The sequence below is a fragment of the Hyla sarda genome, chromosome 4 (assembly GCF_029499605.1).
Source record: "Hyla sarda isolate aHylSar1 chromosome 4, aHylSar1.hap1, whole genome shotgun sequence".
NCBI classification, from domain to species: Eukaryota; Metazoa; Chordata; class Amphibia; order Anura; family Hylidae; genus Hyla; species Hyla sarda.
The window spans coordinates 305,427,816-305,439,952 of NC_079192.1; positions in this window are offsets into that span (position 1 = coordinate 305,427,816).

Sequence of the window (12,137 nt, forward strand, 5' to 3'; positions counted from 1 at the left end):
CCTGTTTAGACAGTTGCATGGCCCCCCCATTTAGACAGCTGCAGGGCCCCCCCCTGTTTAGACAGCAGCAGGGCCCCCCCCTTTAGACAGCAGCAGCCCCCCCCCCCCCCCCGTTTAGACAGAAGCAGGCCCCCCCTTTAGACAGCAGCAGGGCCCCCCTTTAGACAGTAGCAGGCCCCCCCCCCCGTTTAGACAGCGGCAGGGCCCCCCCTGTTTAGACAGTTGCATGGCCCCCCCATTTAGACAGCTGCAGGGCCCCCCCCCGTTTAGACAGCAGCAGGGCCCCCCCCCTTTAGACAGCAGCAGCCCCCCCCCCCCCCCGTTTAGACAGCTGCAGGGCTCCCCCATTAAGACAGCTGCAGGGACCCCCGTTAAGATAGCTGCAGGCCCCCCCCCCGTTTAGACAGCAGCAGGGCCCCCCGTTTAGACATTAGTAGCAGCCCCCTCCTTGCAAGCAGCTCACCTCCTCTGTCGGATGCTGGTGCTGCCGCTCTGCTGCTCCGTTCTCCCATCCTCCGGTCTACATCATGGCATCCTATGGAGGAGCATGTGACATATACGTCACTCTGCTTCCTGCATAGCGTTACGCTGGGCGCAGGGGAGGAGGCGGAGTGACGTGTGTGTCACATGCTCCTCCATGGAACACTATGATGCGGACGGGAGGATGGAAGAATGGGGCAGCAGAGCGGCACCAGGTATTGGGCATGGTATCGGGGACAGTAAACAAGTCTCCAATACCATGCAAATGGCTAGTATCAGCACCGATATCGATACCGGTATCGGGGCATCCCTAGTGAAAACCAAGAACCCTTTTGGAGAATGGAGAATGTGTGGCATGTGCCACACATAGTTGGTACAAAAACCTTTTGTTCCGCAGATGGATCACGTAAGTACAGTATCCCCAGTATATCTCGTGTATCTATTATGCAATGTGTAGTTGTTGCAAAATTTATATAGGATTAAGCTCAAAAGAATTAAAAGCATGAGTTCGAGAACATGTGCGAGACATACTGGCGGCAAAGGATACTCAGGATTGGGCCTCATTGAAAACTTTACCATGTCATTTCAAAGTAGAACATATTTGTGATCCAACACATTTATGGGGGGCATAGAAAAGATCAACATTGGAACACAAGGCGGTAACATTAAAAAAATCTTGGCATAAAAATAATGCCGGTGGATTGTCCAGTTGGGGACAATGACACCAATCGGTTTAAATGAACAGTTAATGTTTTCTTCTTTTTTGTGTCTATACATGTGATTTTAATAAATATTTTCTTTCTCCTTTTTTATATTTTTGTATTTTAACTCTGTATCATGTATACGGTTTTCCTACACTTTACTAATATCAGAAATGGAAGGTGGCAGTTAAATAACAAAAAACTGGAGATGAAGGTTTTTTATATGGATTATGTGGCGTGTATGTATATTGTGGAGATTTTAAGTTTAAAATAGGGTGTTATATTGTATTTGTAGTGGTTTATAATCATATAGTTATAACTGTAAGGTTTTCAGTGTGCAAATATTCACAAATGTACATTTTAGTACAGGATTGATCCACAGGTATGCAGAACAGAGGTATATACCTGTCTGTGACAGGAGAATCAATCAGTGTGGTAAAAATGATTGTAAAGGTTATAATGTGGTTTATGTTGTAATATGGCACGTACATTATGATTGATGTCTTTATCATATATTTAACATTGTCAAAATAAATGTACACTTATGATTTATTTTTATTCATATACTAGCTGAGTACCCAGCGTTGCCCGTTTTTTCTTCCTAATCCTTGTTGGGGAGGAAAATCAACAAAGGAGGAAGCTTTTGACTTCATATCCCATCCTCATATATCATTGTGAAATCCTAACCCCATATCTTGCCCTCATATCCCGTCCTCTTATCCGACCTCATATCCTGTCCTCTTATCTTGTCCTCATATCTCGACCTCATATCCCTTCCTCATATCCCGACCTCCTATCTCGACCTCATAGCCCGTCCTCATAGCCCGTCCTCATAGCCCGACCTCATAGCCCGACCTCATAGCCCATCCTCATATCCCATCCTCATTTCCGACCTCATTTCCTGTCCTCATATCCCGTCCTCATATCCCGACCTCATATCCCATCCTCATATCCCGACCTCATATCCCGTCCTCATATCCCGACCTCATATCCCATCCTCATATCCCGACCTCATTTCCTGTCCTCATATCCTGTCCTCCTATCCTGACCTCCTATTCCGTCCTCATATCCCGACCTCATATCCCGACCTCATATTCTGTCCTCATATCCAGTTCTCATATCCTGTCCTCATATGCTGTCCTTATGTCCCATCCTCATATCCTGTCCTCATATCCCGACCTCATATCCCGTCCTCATATTCTGTGCTTATGTCCCATCCTCATATCCTGTCCTCAGGTGGGACTGATTTGTGATGAAGAAATTGTAAGCTGAAAATAGAAGGGGACATTGCTTTGTGGGACTGGGGGTGATTTGCAAGCCAGACCGATGCACAAAAAGGGTAGAGAATAAAAGGGGTGGGGCTTAAATAGTATGCGTGTCTTTATGAGATGGGGTGTGGCTTGCAAGCCGGACTGACACATTCACCAGGAGATGCAGAGCGGAGCTTGTGGAGTAAGGTACTGGATGTCCCATATACTTGCCTGGGACTTGAAACAAGAACCCATCTTTTATATAAGGGTGTAGGTAAGGGTTAATTTAACTATCATAAATTTTTATTTGACATATAAGTAATACAGTACATCTGTCCATCATTCTGAGTGTCCCGGCATGGTGCTTGTTTTTACCAGCAAGACATAAAATCTGCCAGTGTCAAGCACATACCAGTGCCTGCAGAGTATCATTATTCAGTGCTTAGCAGTCACTTATGTCATCAGGGCTCCAGCTTTCAGAACATACAAGTGATCAGTGCAGTCTTAGCTTTTTATCTCTGACTGTATATCTGGTATTCTATAAATCCTGCTCTATGATGATATCAGTTTAGGAGCTACCTTTTATTTCTTTTGTTATTTATTTATTACATTTATGTATTTATTCATTTATTTATTGGTAATACGTTTATTTTTATATGCATGTTATATATTACTTTAATTTACTGACTTTACTGATGATTTCTTATTTTAGTATTACATTTATTCAAATTCCAATAATGCTGAACTGGCCTGAATTATCAATATGCTATTTCATTATCATATTCCATAAATTACAAGAAGCTTAAAGTTCTATACAAAAAATCGCACAAGGCATGTACAAGCTGTAGAAGAATAAAGAATGTACATAGATACAAGACACCAATACAGAAACCTGTTTAAGGTGTATTCACAAGTTTCACAAGTACGGTATCCTGCACATATTTGATCCGCAGGATTTGAAGCTGCAGATTTTATGCAGCAGATTTCAATGTAAACTAAAGTACTGAACACAACTTTAAATCATTAGCTTCAAATCCTGCATATCCAATCCATGCAGAATACTGTACTTGTGAATAGACCCTTTAGAGTAGGGTCACATGTGCCATATTTGCTGCTGCATATTTTCCTACCTATTGAAGTCAATGGGTAGCAAAATAAGCTGCATATTTTGCTACCCATTTACTTTAATGGGTTGGAAAATATGCAGCAAAATATGGCATGTGTGACCCTACCCTTAAGGTGTATTCACACACACAGTATCCTGCACATATTTAATGCACAGGATTTGAAGCTGCAGATTTTATGCAGTAGATTTCAGCGTAAACTAAATGACTGAACACAGCTTCAATTCTGCAGCTTTAAATACTGTGCATCAAATTTACGCAGAATACTGTAGGTGTGAATAGACCCTTAGAGTATATTTACATGCCCAATATCCTGTGCATATTTGATGCGCAGGATTTGAAGCTGCAGATTTTATGCAGTAGATTTCAGCGTAAACTAAATGACTGAACACAGCTTCAATTCTGCAGCTTCAAATCCTGCGCATCAAATTTGCACAGAATACTGTACGTGTGAATAGATCCTTAGAGTATATTTACACGCCCAATATCCTGTGCATATTTGATGCACAGGATTTGAAGCTGCAGATTTTATGCGGCCAAGTTCAATGTAAATTAATAGGCTAAATGCACAGGATTTGAAGCTGCAGATTTTATGCAGCAGATTTCAGTTTAAACTAAATGACTGAACACAGCTTCAAATCTGCATCTTCAAATCCTGCACATCAAATTTGCACAGAATACTGTAACTGTGAATAGACCCTCAGCGTATATTTACACGTCCAATATTCTGTGCATACAGTGGTCCCTCAACATACGATGGTAATTCGTTCCAAACGACCCATTGTTTGTCGAATCCATCGTATGTTGAGGGATCCGTGCAATGTAAAGTATAGGAAGCTGTACTTACCTGTCCCCGCCGCTCCGAACCAGGTCCTCACCGCTCCCGCTGCTGTTCCAGGGGCTCCCGATGCTGTACCGCTGCTCCTGTGTCTTCTTCGCGTTCCTTTGGTGTCTTGCGCATCTTCTGCAGGGTCCGGGCCTCGCTTTCTGGTGATGTTATTACGCTGCTGCGCCAGCGCGGCGTGCGTAGCGACGTAATAACGACGCCGGAAAGCAAGGCCCGGACCCTGGAGAAGATGCGCAAGACACCGGAGGATCGCGAAGTGGACCCGGAGCAGCGGGAATAGGTAAGCGAACCTGCCAGAGATGCTTAAACTGCTATCCGACAGCAGCTTAACCCCTTAAGGACAATGGACGTACTCCTACGCCCCCGTTTCCGAGTCCTTAAGGACCGAGGACGTATGAGTACGTCCTGTCCATTCCCGGCCCCCCGCCGCTAGCCGGAGGGGAGCCGGTGCCCGATGCCTGCTGAAATCGTTCAGCAGGCATCGCGGCATATCGCCCAGGGGGGTCATTATGCCCCCCCATGTCGGCGATGGCCGCAGATCGCTGGACAATTCAGTCCAGCGATCTGCGGCGATTCCAGGTCAATCGGGTCTCCAGTGACCCGGTGACCCGGAATTACTGGCTTATCGGAACAGCCAGAGCCAGCAGGGGTGAGGTGGCACTGGTGCCACCTCACGATCGCCCTGATTCGTCGGCCGGGAATCAGGCCGACCAATCAGGGCGCCTGCTGCGGGTGTCATTCCCGCACCCGCTCCGCCCCTCTTCCGGAGGACGTGAGCGGGTGCGGGACGTGCACCCCGGGTGCTGGGGACCCCGATCCCTGGCGTTAATGTTGTGATCGGGGCCCCAGGAGCGACGGCGGCGGCGGCGGCGGGACTGACCTGCAGCGTCGATCAGCAGCAGCAGGAGGTGAGTGACAGCCTCCTGCTGTTGCTTAGCAACAGCTCCCAGCATGCAAAAAGGGCATGCTGGGAGCTGTAGTTATGCAACAGCAGGAGGCAGACCACCACAACTCCCAGCATTCCCTTATGGGCATGCTGGGACTTATGGTTTTGCAACAGCTGGAGGCACATTCTTTCTATGGAAAAGTGTACCTTCAGCTGTTGTGTAACTACAACTCCCAGCTTGCACAATCAGCTAAAGTGCATGCTGGGAGTTGTAGTGGTGCATCTGCTGGTTGCATAACTACAACTCCCAGCATGCCCGTTGGCTGTCGGTGACTGCTGAGAGTTGTAGTTTTGCAACAGCTGAAGGCACACTGAGTTAAGTAGCAAACCAGTGTGTCTCCAGCTGTTGCATAACTACAATCCCCAGCATCCCCAGCCAAAGTAGTATGCCTCCCGCTGTTGCATAACTACAACACCCAGCATGCCCTTCCGCTGTCCGTACATGCTGGGGGTTGTAGCTTTTGCAACAGCTGAAGGCACACTGGTTGCAAAACACTGAGTTTGTTGCCAAACTCGGTGTTTCACAACCAGTGTGCCTCCAGCTGTTGCAAAACTACAACTCCCAGCATGCACTGATAGACCGTACATGCTGGGAGTTGTAGTTTTGTAACAGCTGGATGTTCCCCCCCCCCCCCCCCAATGTGAATGTACAGGGTACACTCACATGGGCGGAGGATTACAGTAAGTATCCGGCTGCAAGTTTGAGCTGCAGCAAATTTTCTGCTGCAGCTCAAACTGCCAGCGAGAAACTACTGTGAACCCCCCGCCCGTGCGACTGTACCCTAAAAACACTACACTAACACACAATAAGATAAAAAGTAAAAAACACTACATATACACATACCCCTACACAGCCCCCCTCCCCAATAAAAATGAAAAACGTCTGGTACGCCACTGTTTCCAAAACGGAGCATCCAGCTGTTGCAAAACAACTACTCCCAGCATGCACTTATAGACCCTACATGCTGGGAGTTGTAGTTTTGCAACAGCTGGATGTTCCCCCCCCCCCCCCAATGTGAATGTACAGGGTACACTCACATGGGCGGAGGATTACAGTAAGTATCCGGCTGCAAGTTTGAGCTGCGGCAAATTTTCTGCCGCAGCTCAAACTGCCAGCGAGAAACTACTGTGAACCCCCCGCCCGTGCGACTGTACCCTAAAAACACTACACTACCACAAAATAAAATAAAGAGTAAAAAACACTACATATACACATTCCCCTACACAGCCCCCCTCCCCAATAAAAATGAAAAACGTCTGGTACACCACTGTTTCCAAAACGGTGCCTCCAGCTGTTGCAAAACAACTACTCCCAGTATTACCAGACAGCCACTGACTGTCCAGGCATGCTGGAACTTTTACAACAGCTGGAGGCACCCTGTTTGGGAATCACTGGCGTAGAATACCCCTATGTCCACCCCTATGCAAGTCCCTAATTTAGGCCTCAAACGCGCATGGCGCTCTCACTTTGGAGCCCTGTCGTATTTCAAGGCAACAGTTTAGGGCCACATATGGGGTATCGCCGTACTCGGGAGAAATTGTGTTACAAATTATGGGGGTATTTTCTGCTATTACCCCTTTTAAAAATATAACATTTTTGGGAAACCAAGCATTTTAGGTAAAAGATGTTTTTTTTTTTTTTTTACATATGCAAAAGTTGTGAAACACCTGTGGGGTATTAAGGTTCACATTACCCCTTGTTACGTTCCCCGAGGGGTCTAGTTTCCAAAATAGTATGCCATGTTGTTTTTTTTTGCTGTTCTGGCACCATAGGGGCTTCCTAAATGCGGCATGCCCCCAGAGCAAAATTTGCTTTCAAAAAGCCAAATGTGACTCCTCCTCTTCTGAGACCTGTAGTGCGCCAGCAGAGCACTTCTCACCCCCATATGGGGTGTTTTCTGAATCGGGAGAAATTGGGCTTAAAATTTTGGGGGGTATTTTCTGCTATTACCCTTTTAAAAAAATGTAACAATTTTGGGAAACCAAGCATTTTAGGTAAAAAAAAATGTTTGTTTTTTTACATATGCAAAAGTCGTGAAACACCTGTAGGGTATTAAGGTTCACATTACCCCTTGTTACGTTCCCCAAGGGGTCTAGTTTCCAAAATGGTATGCCATGTGTTTTTGTTTGCTGTTCTGGCACCATAGGGGCTTCCTAAATGCGGCATGCCCCCAGAGCAAAATTTGCTTTCAAAAAGCCAAATGTGACTCCTTCTCTTCTGAGACCTGTAGTGCGCCAGCAGAGCACTTCTCACCCCCATATGGGGTGTTTTCTGAATCGGGAGAAATTGGGCTTCAAATTTTGGGGGGTATTTTCTGCTATTACCCTTTTTAAAAATGTAAAAATTTTGGGAAACCAAGCATTTTAGGTGAAATTTTTTTTTCTTTACATATGCAAAAGTCGTGAAACACCTGTAGGGTATTAAGGTTCACTTTACCCCTTTTTACGTTCCCCGAGGGGTCTAGTTTCCAAAATGGTATGCCATGTGGGTTTTTTTTTGCGGTTCTGGCACCATAGGGGCTTCCTAAATGCGGCATGCCCCCAGAGCAAAATTTGCTTTCAAAAAGCCAAATGTGACTCCTTCTCTTCTGAGACCTGTAGTGCGCCAGCAGAGCACTTTTCACCCCCATATGGGGTGTTTTCTGAATTGGGAGAAATTGGGCTTCAAATTTTGGGGGATATTTTCTGCTATTATCCTTTTTTAAAAATGTAAAATTTTTGGGAAACCAAGCATTTTAGGTAAAACATTTTTTTTTTTTTTTTTACATATGCAAAAGTCGTGAATCACCTGTGGGGTATTAAGGTTCACTTTACCCCTTGATACGTTCCCCGAGGGGTCTAGTTTCCAAAATGGTATGCCATGTGGTTTTTTTTTTTTGCTGTCCTGGCACCATAGGGGCTTCCTAAAGGTGACATGCCCCCCAAAAACCATTTGTCGCTCCTTCCCTTCTGAGCCCTCTACTGCGCCCGCCGAACAATTAACATAGACATATGAGGTATGTGCTTACTCGAGAGAAATTGGGTTTCAAATACAAGTAAAAATTTTCTCCTTTCTACAATTGCAAAAATTCAAAAATCGGGTCTACAAGAACATGCGAGTGTAAAAAATGAAGATTGTGAATTTTCTCCTTCACTTTTCTGCTATTCCTGTGAAACACCTAAAGGGTTAATACCCTTATTGAATGTCATTTTGAATACTTTGGGGGGTGTAGTTTTTATAATGAGGTCATTTATGGGGTATTTCTAATATGAAGACCCTTCAAATCACCTTCAAACCTGAACTGGTCCATGAAAAATAGCGAGTTTGAAAATTTTGTGAAAAATTTCCAAATTGCTGCTTTACTTTGAAGCCCTCTGGTGTCTTCCAAAAGTAAAAACTCATAAATTTTATGATGCAAACATAAAGTAGACATATTGTATATGTGAACCCAAAAATGTTTTATTTTGAATATCCATTTTCCTTACAAGCAGAGAGCTTCAAAGTTAGAAAAATGCAACATTTTCATTTTTTTCATCAAATTTTGGGATTTTTCACCAAGAAAGGATGCAAGTTACCATAAAATTTGACCACTAAGTTAAAGTAGAATATGTCACGAAAAAACAATCTCAGAATCAGAATGATAAGTAAAAGCATTCCAGAGTTATTAATGTTTAAAGTGACAGTGGTCAGAATTGCAAAAAACGCTCTGGTCCTTAAGGTGTAAAATGGCCTGGTCTTTAAGGGGTTAAGCATTTTGCGCTGTCGGATAGCAGTTAATGCGATGGCCCCGACATATAAAAGCATCGTATGTCGATGCTGACATCGACATGCGATGGCCTCTGAGAGGCCATCGTATATCGATTTTATCATTTGTCGGGGCCATCGTAGGTCGGGGGGTTACTGTATTTGATGCGCAGGATTTGAAGCTGAAGATTTTATTTAGTTCAGTGTAAGCTAAATGACTAAAACAGCTTCAAATATGCGCAAGATACTGTATCTGTGAATATACCCTTAGGGTGCATTCACATGCGTGTATTTTCTGCTGCAGATCTCATGCAGATTTGCTTCAGCAGATTTAACTGCCCATTGAAGTCAATGGGAAGCAAACTTTGCAGCAGCAAATCAGCAGCAGATCTGCAGTAAAAATATGCACATATGAATTTACCCTTAGGGTACATTCACATGGGCGGATTACCTGTGGAATTTCCGCAGCGTATTTGCTGCGGAAAATCCGTACTGGATTTTGCTATCATTGACTTCAATGGGACCGAAGGAAAATCTGCAAATCTGCCTCTATTGCAGATTTTCTGCTGACCCAGTGCAGTCAATGGTAGCAAAATCTGATGAAGATTTTCCACAGCAAATATGCTGCGGAAATTTCGCAGGCAATCCGCCCATGTGGAAATTCCGCAGGTAGTCTGTCCGTGTGAATGTACCCTTAGGGTAGGGTCACACATTCTGCTGGTTTCTACTTGAGGTCAATGGGTAGCAAAATTAACTACAGAAGATATGAACCAAAATACGGCACATGTGACCCTACCCTTAAAGGGGTACTCATCAGCTGTTGTATGCTACAGAGGAAACTCTTTTCTTTTGGGATTTCTTTTCTTTCATGACCACAGTGCTCTCTGCCGACACCTCTGTCCATTTTAGGAACTGTCCAGAGCAGCATATATTTGCTATGGGGATTTTCTCCTGCTCTGAACAGTTCCTGACATGGACAGAGGTGTCAGCAGAGAGCACTGTGGTCGTGACAGAAAAGAAATCCAAAAAGAAAAGAATTTTCTCTGTAGTATACAGCCGCTAATAATTACTGAAAGGATCAAGAATTTTTAATAGAAGTCATTTACAAATCTGTTTAACTTTCTGGCACCAGTTGATTTAATGTGAAAAAAAATCCTACAATTTATTTCCTTTTCAAGCATCCTATAGATCACCTTACCATCGCAACATGCTGCGGAACAAGGAACTAGGTTTGACTGTGTCCTGTGCCCTACGTACATAAACTATGCAAATCTGCATTTAATTCACTTTATTATTCCAAGCCATCATTGAAGATAGACATAAACATATTTAATTGACTTGCTCATAATTATGATGATGCAAAATAGGCAAGATAATAACTATGTATGATGTGCCTAATATATACGAGTTACCCAACAAATGAAGTATTAAGCAGTGCTGGTTTAAAGGGGTTTTCTGTAACCGAAATAAAGAGGGGCCGGATGTGCTCTACTTTCTAACATACTATGCATACCAGTTGGATCCCTAAGATCTAGATCAGTGGTCTCCAATGACATTGCAAAACTACAACTACCAGAATGCCCGGACAGCCAACGGCTGTCTGGGCATGCTGGGAGTTGTAGTTTTTGCAACAGCTGGATGACCACAGTTTGGAGACCACTAGTCTGGATTATAACTACAGAGGGTGGTACATAATCAGGTTTTATTCTTCATACACATATATCTTTCATTTATCCATGCCAATAATCCATTTACTGCCCTAGCCCTGGACCTATGCATGACGCTGGGTGTAAGTCAAACTGGGATCAAATCCAATAAGGAAGCTACTGTACAAATAAAATGTTTATACTGAGCCGGAAATACATGCAGCACTGCATTGCAACCAGAAGAAAGGACCATATACTACATTACATTATTCTACGAGTTTAAATATATTAGGTTACATTTTAGTATATCCCTTTTAACATTAGGGTTATAGCTTCCACACCCTTCTGAACCATCTATCATCACATTAAGTAATTCTTAACTATCGCTATTTATTCTGACTACTTACCTCCCTCTTACTAGATGCCTCTGGTTGAGGACTATTCTGCTCGTAGCCATGATCTACCATCATCTGGTACAGGTTCATTCCTGGACACACTTATGTTTTTGCAGAAGAAATGTCTTCCTCATTCTAATGGACTGACACAACAGGTTGAGCCGCATTTTCCCTGCTAAGGGACTTTAGTTATTTTTGAGTGTCATAATTTACTAGATAGGTGATCAACCCCTTAAGGACACAGCCCGTTTTATCCTTGAAGCATACCCGTCAGATTAAACAAAAACATTTTTTTTTATATATCACTCAGTACCTAATCCTGACCATGAACATCTAATTTTTATGTGTCTACCACCTATATTTATTTTTTTATTACACTTTTAATTTAGCTCACTAGTCTGAATTCTTCTCACAGGGAGGGGCATGGCCTCACTGTGCAGGGCTCCGCCCCCTCCCTCAGTATACTGTCTGCTCACATCTCCCTTAGCATTAGCAAAACTACAACTCCCAGCTTGTCCTCACTGACAGTAGCAGGACACAAGCTGACGGTGGGAGGATTTTTTCTCCAGCTGTGAGCCCTGTGCTCACAGCTGTCAATCAAGGAAGTGTGTCCATGACACATGGACACAGCAGGACTAGTATTTGTCCAAGCAGGCAGGGGGGGGGGGGGGCAGTTGTTTGACTGGCTTTTTCAGTATGAAATACTGAACATTTTCTAATGAAAGAAATAGCAAAACCTATTGGCTCAACCTTTTTGGCGACTGTACCCCCAAAGGCTAAAAGTATGTCCACGGGTACCCCCTCACGCGGAACTTGCACGTGAGGGGTACCCGCAGACAAAAGGTGTGTTCTTACCTTCATACTAATGCATTCCCCCTCCATCTTAATCCCCTTGTGCTATTATTACCCCTCCAGCTTAATCCCCTTGTGCTAATTTTCCCCCTCCATCTTAATCCCCTTGTGCTTTTATTCCCCCTCCATCTTAATCCCCTTGTGCCAATATTATCCAATAAGGCAAAAGGGA